The sequence below is a fragment of the Saccopteryx bilineata genome, chromosome 10 (assembly GCF_036850765.1).
Source record: "Saccopteryx bilineata isolate mSacBil1 chromosome 10, mSacBil1_pri_phased_curated, whole genome shotgun sequence".
Taxonomy (NCBI): Eukaryota; Metazoa; Chordata; class Mammalia; order Chiroptera; family Emballonuridae; genus Saccopteryx; species Saccopteryx bilineata.
The window spans coordinates 2,652,892-2,665,674 of record NC_089499.1 but is presented as its reverse complement, the minus strand read 5'-3'; the positions used below and the strand labels follow the sequence as shown (position 1 = coordinate 2,665,674).

At 56.4% G+C, this 12,783-nt stretch overlaps 1 protein-coding gene across 6 annotated transcripts in view; it reads right to left on the bottom strand.

The window, feature by feature from the left end:
* The window catches only part of CNTN4 (contactin 4), a 765,413-nt gene that overhangs the window by 459,912 nt on the left and 292,718 nt on the right, over positions 1-12,783 (bottom strand). For 2 of the 6 annotated variants that reach the window (XM_066245032.1, XM_066245037.1), the window contains exon 1: positions 4,864-5,184. The exons of 2 other annotated variants lie outside the window; for them this stretch is intronic. The gene's annotated coding sequence lies outside the window, so the exon portion shown is untranslated. Of the gene's footprint in view, positions 1-4,863; positions 5,185-5,218; positions 5,623-12,783 lie in introns of those variants that run through there. 2 more of the 6 variants (XM_066245036.1, XM_066245035.1) reach the window with 2 other exon arrangements.

Below are 12,783 nucleotides of genomic sequence, written 5' to 3'. Positions count from 1 at the left end.
TTTCAAGCATAGGAAATAGTCAACAATATCATCCTAACAGTGCATGGTGCCAGCTGGACACTGGAGAGAGCAGAACAAGGGGACACCGGAGAGAGCAGGGGGACACTGGGCACTGGAGAGAGCAGGGAGCACTGGAGAGAGCAGGGGACACTGGAGAGAGCAGAACAGGGGGACACTGGAGAGAGCAGGGGGACACTGGAGAGAGCAGGGGGACACTGGGCACTGGAGAGAGCAGGGGACACTGGGGAGAGCAGAACAGGGGGACACTGGAGAGAGCAGGGGGACACTGGAGAGAGCAGGGGGACACTGGGGAGAGCAGAACAGGGGGACACTGGAGAGAGCAGGGGGACACTGGGGAGAGCAGAACAGGGGGACACTGGAGAGAGCAGGGGGACACTGGGGAGAGCAGGGGGGCACTGGGCACTGGAGAGAGCAGAACAGGGGGACACTGGAGAGAGCAGGGGGACACTGGAGAGAGCAGGGGGACACTGGAGAGAGCAGGGGGCACTGGAGAGAGCAGAACAGGGGGCACTGGAGAGAGCAGGGGGACACTGGGGAGAGCAGGGGGACACTGGAGAGAGCAGGGGGACACTGGGGAGAGCAGGGGGGCACTGGGCACTGGAGAGAGCAGAACAGGGGGACACTGGAGAGAGCAGGGGGACACTGGAGAGAGCAGGGGGCACTGGAGAGAGCAGAACAGGGGGCACTGGAGAGAGCAGGGGGACACTGGAGAGAGCAGGGGGACACTGGGGAGAGCAGGGGGGCACTGGGGAGAGCAGGGGGGCACTGGGCACTGGAGAGAGCAGGGGGACACTGGAGAGAGCAGGGGGACACTGGGGAGAGCAGGGGGGCACTGGGGAGAGCAGGGGGGCACTGGGCACTGGAGAGAGCAGGGGGCACTGGAGAGAGCAGGGGGACACTGGAGAGAGCAGGGGGACACTGGAGAGAACAGGGGGACACTGGAGAGAGCAGAACAGGGGGACATGGAGAGAGCAGGGGGACACTGGGGAGAGCAGAACAGGGGGACACTGGAGAGAGCAGGGGGACACTGGGGAGAGCAGAACAGGGGGCACTGGAGAGAGCAGGGGGACACTGGAGAGAGCAGGGGGACACTGGGGAGAGCAGGGGGGCACTGGGGAGAGCAGGGGGGCACTGGGCACTGGAGAGAGCAGGGGGACACTGGAGAGAGCAGGGGGACACTGGGGAGAGCAGGGGGGCACTGGGGAGAGCAGGGGGGCACTGGGCACTGGAGAGAGCAGGGGGCACTGGAGAGAGCAGGGGGACACTGGAGAGAGCAGGGGGACACTGGAGAGAACAGGGGGACACTGGAGAGAGCAGGGGGACACTGGAGAGAGCAGAACAGGGGGACATGGAGAGAGCAGGGGGACACTGGGGAGAGCAGAACAGGGGGACACTGGAGAGAGCAGGGGGACACTGGGGAGAGCAGGGGGGCACTGGGCACTGGAGAGAGCAGGGGGCACTGGAGAGAGCAGGGGGCACTGGAGAGAGCAGGGGGACACTGGAGAGAGCAGGGGGACACTGGAGAGAGCAGAACAGGGGGACACTGGAGAGAGCAGGGGGACACTGGGGAGAGCAGGGGGACATGGAGAGAGCAGGGGGCACTGGAGAGAGCAGGGGGCACTGGGCACTGGAGAGAGCAGGGGGACACTGGGGAGAGCAGGGGGCACTGGAGAGAGCAGGGGGCACTGGAGAGAGCAGGGGGCACTGGAGAGAGCAGGGGGACACTGGAGAGAGCAGGGGGCACTGGAGAGAGCAGGGGGACACTGGAGAGAGCAGGGGGCACTGGAGAGAGCAGGGGGACACTGGAGAGAGCAGGGGGACACTGGAGAGAGCAGGGGGACACTGGAGAGAGCAGAACAGGGGGACACTGGAGAGAGCAGGGGGACACTGGGGAGAGCAGGGGGGCACTGGGCACTGGAGAGAGCAGGGGGACACTGGAGAGAGCAGGGGGACACTGGAGAGAGCAGGGGGACACTGGAGAGAGCAGGGGGACACTGGAGAGAGCAGGGGGACACTGGAGAGAGCAGAACAGGGGGACACTGGAGAGAGCAGGGGGACACTGGGGAGAGCAGGGGGGCACTGGGCACTGGGGAGAGCAGGGGGGCACTGGGCACTGGAGAGAGCAGGGGGACACTGGAGAGAGCAGGGGGACACTGGAGAGAGCAGGGGGCACTGGGAAGCACAGGGGTGTCTGACCACTGCTCTGCACACCCAAGATTAATGCAAAATGATACTGAGTGTGAACAGTACCTGAAATAAACAATAACATGCAGTAATAAAGGAAAATAAATACGTGTTATTCTCTTACTTTAAAAATTAACACGAGTGCCTGACCTGTGGTGGCGCAGTGGATAAAGCATTAACCTGGAATGCTGAGGTCACTGGTTCGAAACCCTGGGCTTGCCCTGGTCAAGGCACATAGGAGAAGCAACTACTATGAGTTAATGCTTCCTGCTTCTCCCCCATCTTTCTCTCTCTTTCTCTCTCTCTCTCTCTCTAAAAGTCAATAAATAAAATAAAGATTAAGAAAAAAATTAACACGGGCAAGGTGCACGCACAATCCCGAACCCCATACAATGTGGGGACCCTTCGGCACATGTGCCCAGGACTCCGTGACTGTGACACTCGATCGTACGTACCGTGTGTCCGCACCCCGTACTGTAAAGAGCTCTCGTAGGGAAGGGGGCAAACAGGTTACAGGACAGGACAGACAATCTCAGCCTTGTTTCTGTCTGACTTCAGTGCAACTCACTAATGAGAAACTGGGAGAGTGAGGCGGAGGAAGGGAGGGCAGGGGTAGAGAGAAGGGAGGGAGGGAGGGAAAGAGGGAGAAAGGAAAGGGAGGGAGGGAGGGCAGGGGTAGAGAGAAGGGAGGGAGGGAGGGAAAGAGGGAGAAAGGAAAGGGAGGGAGGGAGGGAGAGGGAAGAGGCATAAAGAAAGCAAGCTTTCTGATAGTATGTTGCTTCTGAGGACAACTATATCACATTTCACCCCTTCCCAAAGCATTTTAAAGGGCTTTCCGGGAGTAAGCGAGAAGTTCGAAGGAGGGGTCATGAGATCACAGACTTCCCTGACCGGGAAAGTCTCTTAGAAACCCCTGCTCATTTTACGGTGGGGGAGGGGATACTGAGGCACAGAGAGGTGCAGCGGCTTGTTGGAGCTCACACAGCAACCGAACCGAGGTGACCTCAAACCCCTGCTGTCCCTAGAGTGACCTCTGCCGTGGGCACCGGACGAGGCACGGTCAGGGCGCACCCACTTTACACTCGTCCAGAATTTGACAATTATGAAACTCAGGGCACCTTCACTCCACATCATGTGAGTTCACGTTTCTAAATGTCGGACTGAAAAATAACAACTTAACTACATCAGGAAAAGATGTCTGTGCAGAGGCAAATGTGTCTGCTACATATATATATAGAACCCAGCACTCCGATAAAAAAGAAAGGAGAACTCGTGAGAAAACAGCGTTGACGGAATTAGGCGCGCACAGAACAAACCGTGTCAGACGAGCCTCGGACCACAGCTGCTCGTGTCATCCTGGGAAAGGGTCTTCCCTCCTGACAGGATCGCGTTTGCCACCCGTCAGAAATAAAAACACCGACGATTATTTCAAGTACAGCCGAGGCAGCCTCAGTCAGGGCCACTCACAAGAGCCAGCCCAGTTCTAGAACAAGGCATGGGGCCGTTCTGGTTTGGGGGGGAGTCGTGTCCCTTCCTTGACTGCAGATTTCAGTGTCACAGAGCCTGCACCCACTCACTATTTTCCAGGGACCAGACGCCCACAAGGACAGACAGCCCTAGGACCCGTCGCTGCCCCGAGGGTCCACGGCCCTTCTGGTCAGCTTCGCTGCGCCAGATGTTAAGCATCCATTGCTGGCTGGTTGCCTTGCTCCCCTCCAACACCCCCCCCCCTCCACCATGTCCTCTCTCCTCACCGTCCCCAGGACCAAATCTACTGAGAACATTGTCCGTCCTCGCCAGAGAGATATGTTCACTTTCATAGCCTGCAGTTTTTCTGTCTGTGGAGACGGGTCACCAAACTTGTATTTCTACCCCAGAAATGGCCGGATCCCCGGGGGCCCTGTGGACTCAAGGCTCAGGGAGGGGACCGGGATTCCTCCTTCCAGGGAAGAGAGATTTGGGTTCACCTTGGTCCACAGCAGCTCTGGGTCACGGGTCCCAGCGGGTCCGCCCGCTTCTGTTCCACGCTCTGTTCTGATGACAACTTACTCTGCTTTCAACCCCGGGGAGAAAAGTGTGATGCGCATTTGGGGTGAGGGAACCCCGACAAAAAATGCCACACGCCCCCTTTCTCGCAGGGATAACGATCTTTCATTTCACTGAGCCAGCGATCATTGGAAAGTCACCATCAAACCCTATTAACAGTATTAACTTCTAATATCCTTTCAACAATCAATGCCTCTTTCAAGGATAACAAATAGGGATTTGATAGAATGCATCAGGAGACCCACGAACCATGAATGAAGCCAGATTTGCAGCCAAAAGCAAAAAACGAGCTAAACATACAGCCTAATTTTAAATACTGTCCCTCAGAATGAGATAAAAAAAAATAAATGAAAAAGGAGTTACCCGTTTGCATCTGCAAATGTTTCTAAGAGCTGCCCCCCCCCCCCCCCGCCCCCAAGCCAGCAAAGTTTCTAAACAGCAAGCCACTGAAAAACAAGGGAAACTTTTCCTGTCCCTGCCTTCTCAGCAGCAGCAGAGAGACACCAAAACAAGGGTCCCGGATCGACTCTGGAAGGAAGGACCGCGGCACACGCGTCTCTCAGGCAGACCTGCAGGCAGGGGTCTCTCCGCGGGCTCATCGCTCTGACTTACAGGTTCTCTCGCCCGGGATGGAGGAGACGGTGGGGAGAAGGGCGAGCTCTCACCAGCCAGGGCTCCGCAGACACCGGGGCCCACGCCTCCGGATTAGAAACAAAAGCCGGTGATCTCTAACTTCTCTGAAGGCATTCGGAAGGGCTCTCGGACCTGCTCCTACGGATCAGTGATCAGCACGCTCCTGCAGCCCCACCGCCAGCCCCACAGGAGGACAGTGGCTCAGAGCTCGATTCCAACAAAGAGGCAGCAGCAGCAGCAGCAGCGAGGGAACGGAGAGCCGGCGGCAGCGGCAAAGTCACATTCCCACGGAGGAGCCTCGGGGAGGCAGGGGCGGGACCAACCGCGTACTCACAGACTGCAAAGTGGCCCAGTTCTCGCTCCGCAGGCTCTGGCACAGGAAACAGGGGCTCTGGCTGTCAGCAGCGCAGGACACAGCTCATCCCCGCAGCAGCGGGGACCCTGGGGGACGGCGCGGGCAGCTGGGAGGTAAGGGGACCGTATTCTCAGCTGGGACCGGAGACACAGGCCCTGCGGCCCTCCGCCAGCATTAATCAAGACGCCTGGCTGCTCGGAGGCTGCACTCCCCAGAGGACCTGCATAATGAGCGCCTGAACTGGGGCCGCACTGGGGAGCCTCTCACACTCACACTCACACTCACACTCACACACAGGCACGCACCTCCCACAGGTCTGTTCACAGGGAATCTGACCAGAAGACCCAGTTGTTCCCAAACACAGGTGCTCAGCCTGGCACAGAGACACGCACAGCAGCTGTGACAGATTTCGGGGGGGCGGGGGGGGTGGTGGAAAGCCAGGCTGCCTTCCCAGTGGGCGATTTATGTAATTCCTCCACGAGAGAATAATTATACTGGGTGTTCGGTACAGATGGTGAGTTTGTTTTGGGGGCTTGGCAGGACCGTTTTTTTCCCCCCGACGGGTTTTATGGGGATGTGCACGCATCTACCCTTTGCAGGTTTAGACTTTGGGGAGACTGGTTGGGATAAAGTTGGCTTCTCTGGGGGGCAGTTTAGGTCTCCCTCCCCATCCCAAGACAACGCTTCTCCTTGAGCACTGGGCATTCCACGCAGGGGGTCCGGCATGGAACTCGTAGGACCCAAAAGGAATGGGTGTCCTCTCTCCTGCTCACCTAAGTGAGAGGACTCTTCCTTCTTCCCCTGGCGGCCCTGGGCCGGTGCGGGCGGGCAGGGTGCCACACGGGAGCTCGGGGGCACACCGGGTCTGGCAGGGGTGCGTTGTCAGAGTTAGGACGCGGACAGTTCGGAACAGAGCAGTTTGGCTCTGCCCTTGACCACACGACGGTGCCGCTCTGGCTGACGGCCGAGCGTGCGGCCAGCTCGCCCCTGCAGAACTCCGTGGGTGTAGCTCAGCCTCAGGGCAGCAAGCCTGAGTGAGGGATGCAAGACCCACCTGGGCCACACGTGGGAAGGCTGTGACTAGGCACCCATGAGTGAGGATGCAAGACCCGCCTGGGCCACACCTGGGAAGGCTGTGACTAGGCACCCACCTGATGACCGGGAGCTCCACCCGTCACACTACGCAGCTGGTGGCTCACATCCCTCTGTGACTGGTGGCAGGGGAGGGGGGGGTGGTGTAGGGAGCCAGATAACCCAAGTTCTAATGCTCGTCTTGTACAAGAGTCAGCGGAGCCACAGGCTGAGCCTCACTTTCCAGAGCCCGGGTCCACGTGTCCAAGGACCCGGCAGGTTCTCCTCCGGCTCTGGGACCTGGAGAGTGGACCCCAAGGCTGCCCACACCACGAAACAGCAGCCCAGGTAGCGTAGCGGGAACAGAGTGAAGGTACAGTTTATTTTTAACTGTCCCAAACCTGCATGTGTGTGTGTGTGGGGGGGGGGGTCCCACAACAAACTGGCTCATCGGCAGCCGTGTTAGAGAACTGAGGGTGTCTGCTCCGTCGGGGTGAGTCACTGGCACATGTGTGAAAAGGAGAAAACAGAGACGGGTTGGGCAGAGGAGGGTTTCAGCTATTTCTACACAAAGCAACGCCCTCCAGGGACCAAGCCATCTGGAGGGAGAGCCACAAGCCCAGCCCCACGGCTCCGTCGTCATGGTGCCGGCCCCCAGGGGACACCTAGACTGGGCTGCGCCGCCCTCCTCTCCTCCTCTGCGTCCACCCAAAGGGACAGCGAGGCAGGGTTCTCTTCCTTGATCAGCTGCGTCCACTTTTGTGCAAAAAAGTGTGACCTCTCCAGGTCCAGACAACAGGCACTGTTTGGTTTGTGCGACTGGACTTAGGGGCCTGAAGGGACAATGGTGCCACCAGGTCGTGACCCCTTCATCAACAACCAGGAAAGGCACTCACCCAAAGGACGTGGGATTCTGCCGGAGGCCCAGCCGCCCAGACCTCGGGGTGTCTGTGCTTGGTGGGTTCAAGTTTCCTACCAGCTACAAGGCCGCAGGAAGACTGATTATTGATACTTAATAGCAACCATGCACAAAGTGGAGGGAGGGAGGGTAAACCTGGATTAAACTTTAAAAATAAGTACGACACTTTGGTGTGACGTTGCATTCGTTCAACACGTGTTTGTAGACTCTTCGACCTCAATCTCTGCAAAAGGAACAGGTGTCTTTGTGGCCCTGGGTACCGCGGGCGTGGCTCGTGAAGTGACTGGCATGGAACAGACCTGGTGTGTGTTATTTATTACTTTTTATTTTTTTGTATTTTTCCGAAGTGAGAAGCAGGGAGGCAGACAGACTCCCGCATGCGTCCGACTGGGATCCACCCGGCACGCCCACCAGGGGGCGATGTTCTGTCCATCTGGGGTGTTGCTCCGTTGCCACTGGAGCCATTCTAGCACCTGAGGCAGAGGCCATGGAGCCATCCTCAGCGCCCGGGCCAACTTTGCTCCAGTGGAGCCTCAGTTGTGGGAGGGGAAGAGAGAGACAGAGAGGAAGGAGAGGGGGAGGGGTGGAGAAGCAGATGGGCGCTTCTCCTGTGTGTCCTGGCCGGGAATCAAAGCCGGGACTTCCACACTCCAGGCTGATGCTCTACCACTGAGCCAACTGGCCAGCACCTCGCATGTTACTTTTGTCTGGCTCATGATCGCTAAGAGTCCGGCACATTGACTCTCCTGCACGCGGGTCATGTGAGGGTGAAAAAAGCAGGCAGATGAAACAGCGCCTGGGCCCCTCCATCCTATCAGAGAACAGGCTGCCGGAGGAAATGACAGGAGATGCTGAGGAAAACACGAGTGTATTTCTTCAGCGGTACCCTCGGAAGACATTCTTCAGCCTGTGTGCCTGGGAATCACTCTGACTCATCCTCGGTGACCGGATGTGAGATCGTCCCCTCCGATATCACACGACTCACGCTGGTTTCTAACGGTCAGTGAGACCGGAGCACTCACCATCCCTGAGTTCCGTCAGTTCTTCACGCGCCTCTCCCCCCAGGACACGCTGCTCAACGCCGTACGAGGTGGTTGATCATGCAAGCCTAAATCTGGGAATCATCCGGTACTTCTGTTTCTCTTTTTAATGTCAAAGCCAACATGAACATCAAAATAAATAGAGCAAAGACAGGTAGGAAAAAAAAACAAAGACCAAAATGAATGGTCACTGGTCACTGCAAACCAGGTAAGTCGTCCTCACAAAGACAGGAGAAACTGACCTAATTACACCAGGCTGCGTTTCAGCCACCAAGACCTGCAGAGACACGATGTTCGACTTGACAGAGAAATAGACGGAAACGGCCTCTCTTCTGAACTCCAAGACCCTGCGATTTTTACTAGCTCTCGTGAAGCTGAGTAAGAACCAGGGGGAGAGGCCCCCGGGGTCTCTTTCCGGATGGAATACAAGACTCAGCAAGTCACTCGCAGTCCTGAGCCTCGGCAAAGCCAGGTGCAAAAGGAAAGTCAGGGGAACAATTTCCCAGCAGGCTGAGGCTTCATCGCTACCTTTTTTTTTTTTTTTTTAATGCTTTCGAATCTTCGGCAGGAAGTCACCGGAAAATCCGTCCAATGGCTCATTGCTTCTCCCAGAAAATGTTCACAGATTGTATTTCTTGCCTCTCTCGCTAAGACTCAAGAGTCACAAGCTAAGGCAGCGGTGACATCTCTCCAGCAGAGAACACAATGTCACCATGTCAAGCGGACAGGATGGAGGGTTTGAAAGGAGCCGCCCGGGGCGCCCACCACTGGAAGGGTGACCTTCGCAGATGGAGTGGACTTTCTCTTCTAACCGAAAGCGACGGGACCATGGATGACCCAGAAGGACACCAAGAAGTCTGATTCCAGAGAGAAATGGCTTGGGTCCATTATCGAGGAAGTCATGAGATTTCTGTAACAGTGACCCACGGAGATCAGGCTCACCACATCAAAGCAGCCTGTCAAAACAGGAGCCCATGTTGAAAATGAGGTCTCAATGACGTCACGATGACCTATCGGCTAGATTTAAAAAATGCAACGTGCTTCAATGTGACGGCTCAGAAATTTGGAGTCACCATGAGCAAAAAAAAAAAAAAAAAAAGGCCCTGGCCGGTTGGCTCAGTGGTAGAGCGTCAGCCTGGCGTGCAGGAGTCCCGGGTTCGATTCCCGGCCAGGGCACACAGGAGAGGCGCCCATCTGCTTCTCCACCCCTCCCCCTCTCCTTTCTCTCTGTCTCTCTCTTCCCCTCCCACAGCCGAGGCTCCATTGGAGCAAAGACGGCCCGGGCGCTGGGGATGGCTCCTTGGCTGGGGATGCCTCAGGCGCTAGAATGGCTCTGATTGCAACAGAGCGACGCCCCAGATGGGCAGAGCATCGCCCCTGGTGGGCATGCCGGGTGGATCCCGGTCGGGCGCATGCAGGAGTCTGTCTGACTGCCTCCCCGTTTCCAGCTTCGGAAAAATACAAAAAAAAAAAAAAAAAAAAAGGCTAAGAAATGAAGGTGTGTGAGCAGGTGCCTGTTGGGGTGGGAAGGAGTGTAGGGGGGGGGAGGGGGCCAATTGTAAACAAATTGTTCTGCAAGAGATATTTCTCAAGTTGGGCGAAACCGATTCACCCTTATTATATTGGCCACACAACGCACACGTGTTCTTATCACCTGAAAAGAGGAGGAAACCCTTTTCCTCAGGAGGTTCTGATGTTCCTTCTAACAGACGAATGGAAAGTGTTCTCCAGCTCCATCCCTATGATGACGAATGACGGTACCCTCCCCTTTCTTAGGGCTGAGCAGTATTCCGTTGTACCCACGCACCACATCTTCCTCATCCCACCCTCTATAGAGGGCACCCCGGTTTCCATCCGTGTCTTGGCCAACGTGAACTTGAAATTTATATAACTGTATTAACCAAGTGTCACCCCAATGAATTTAAGTAAACAAAACACAAAGTTTTGAAAGACTGGTGTTAGTTGTCAAAGAGAGGTGGGGGAGGGTGCTACAGGCCCCAGTGTGTGTGTGTGTGTGGGGGGGGGGAGGAGGCCAGAGGTCCGGCTAAGCCTCCTGCAGCCACAGGAGAGGAGCCCCTCCTGAGGGTCACCTAGTGCCACACATCAGCGGCACCCGGCCAGAAACCCTGGCCCCTCGGTGCTCACGGGTCCTCGAGGTGGGGCTCCCTAACCGAGCCTCCTAGCGGAGCAGGACACCCCACCTCGGGGCATTGTGCCACAGCTGTCACCCACAGCTGCAGGGGCAGACGGGCCTCAGTGCTCTGCCCTGGACGTCACGTCAGACTTTGACCACAGCAACCGCACTCGGAACAATGCACTCGCTCAAAAGCGAGAAGGGACCGTCACTCCCAGTGAGTCACCGCCAAGGAGCACGGACCCGAGGACGAGTGGCCAGGGGCTTGACCACTGAGTAGGAAAGCCAGGTCAGAACAAACCCCCAGGGCGGCCCCTCCTCCTGGCCTGCGGTCACAAGACCGGCCTGAACAGAGGACAATGGAAAATGGGGCTCAGTCCAGCCCCTCCAGCCCGACCCCGGGAACCCCGGGACCCGTGGACGCTGCTCTCCGGCAGGCCACGCACCCCGCCGTTCCCGAGGGGGTTTTCTGTCCCCCTCTGCGGTGGCCCCTCAGCAGATGGGCACCCTTTGTTTGTCTGCATGCCCGGACTCTGACCGTCCTTCTGTCAGGACCCGGCCTGAACGGGCAGCTGGAACGAAGGACAGACACATCCCGAGTCAGGGACTCCCGTGAGGTACTCCGCCCCGGGAGCTCCTCCGTTTCTGGCTGGTTCAGCTAACATGTACTGAGTGTCAACGACACCGCTGTCCAGGTCAATGACCGGGGAGAGACGTCCAGCCCCTGGGCTGGCTCCCGCTTTCCTCGTGGCCTCGCCGTGTCAGCACCGTCTCTGCGCATCAGCCCGTCCAGCTGAGAAGAAAGGTGACCCCGTTTCTGACCACTCACGAAGGCCATGATTATGAACAACCAGCATCTCTCCAACATAGCGCCCCGTGGGCCCGTCAGCCCCGGTGCTGGGCTGTCCAGCCGGCTTCCGGGTGGGCGCTGGGCAGAAACACCTCATTACCTTCCTTGACGTCCCCCCTGTCCATGGTCCAGTCGTCTTCAGGCCTCTCCACGCTGGGGAGTCACAGCCTCTCTCTGTGCCTCAAAGGGACACGGTCCCCCCTCGGGTCTGCACTGACGGACCCGACGGGGAAGGGGGTTGCCCAAGAGGGAACGCTGGCAGCAGCAGTGGGGGGAAATCCAGAAAGTTCTAGAGTTGCCTAGAGCAGTGGTCCCCAACCCCTCGGGCCATGGACCGGTACCGGTCCGCAGAGAAAGAATAAATAACTGACATTGTTTCTGTTTTATTTATATTTAAGTCTGAACGATGTTTTATTTTTAAAAAATGATCAGATTCCCTCTATTACATCCGTCTAAGACTCACTCTTGACGCTTGTCTCGGTCACGTCAGACATTTATCCGTCCCACCCTAAAAGCCGGTCCGTGAAAATATTTTCTGATATTAAACCGGTCCGTGGCCCAAAAATGGTTGGAGACCACTGGGTTAGAGCATGTCAACGTCACGTCTGGGAAAACAGGGAGTGGACAGCGACACCCTCAGACCTTATGGAGAAAGAGAGGAACGGGCTTGCCCTCCCGGATACTCTGAGAGGATGTTTACCCTCCCACAGCCTGCTCTGGCAAAGGTGTTCCCAGAATCAGAGAATCAAGTTTCATTGTGGAATGCATGTAAATCAAGAGTTCAAGGCTGAGGTGAAACATCTCCTTAAGTTAAAGAAAAAAAAAAAATTTAAATCTCTTTTCAGGGTCACCTCCACCTAAAACCACACTATTTTACTCTGGTTGTTTTTTAAATCCACACGGTGTAGGAACACCGCACGCAGCTGCCACGCCCAGGGACGTCAACCTGGAATTCCAGGAGTCTGAGGCGCACGTGATCTGCACGGTGCAGCCACATCTGCATCCAGGCCTTGAAAGGATTCGTCCACCCCTAGGCTAAGTGACATATTTGGGTCTTTGCAACATTAAAAATTTGTCATTTCATTTATTTCTTGGTGGTGGTGGTGGGGTGGTGGGGAAATGACAACTCTGTTCTCAGAAGTGAGGGACGCAGAAGGATGACTTCTGTCCAGAAACACATTCTTTTCTGCCCTGGGCTTTCATCACTTTTGAGTGTTTACTGTGTTTAGAAATCGCTATGCATGTTCCACAGACTATTTTCATCTTCCCTAGAGCCCTCAGAGGGAGGCGTCTCTCCTATTCCTACTCCGCCCAGGAAGACACAGAAACAGAGATGTTGAGTAAGTGGTCTAAGGCCACACAGCTAATAAATGGAAGGGTTTTTTGTTTGTTTGTTTTTGTTTTTGTTTTATTTTGTTATGATGCAGGACATGGGTTTTGCTTTGTTGACAATTCTTTTTTCTTCTTTCCCAATCCTGTTTGCAAGTGAAAGTGGACCGACGAGTGTCTGCCTTATCACAAACCAGCCGT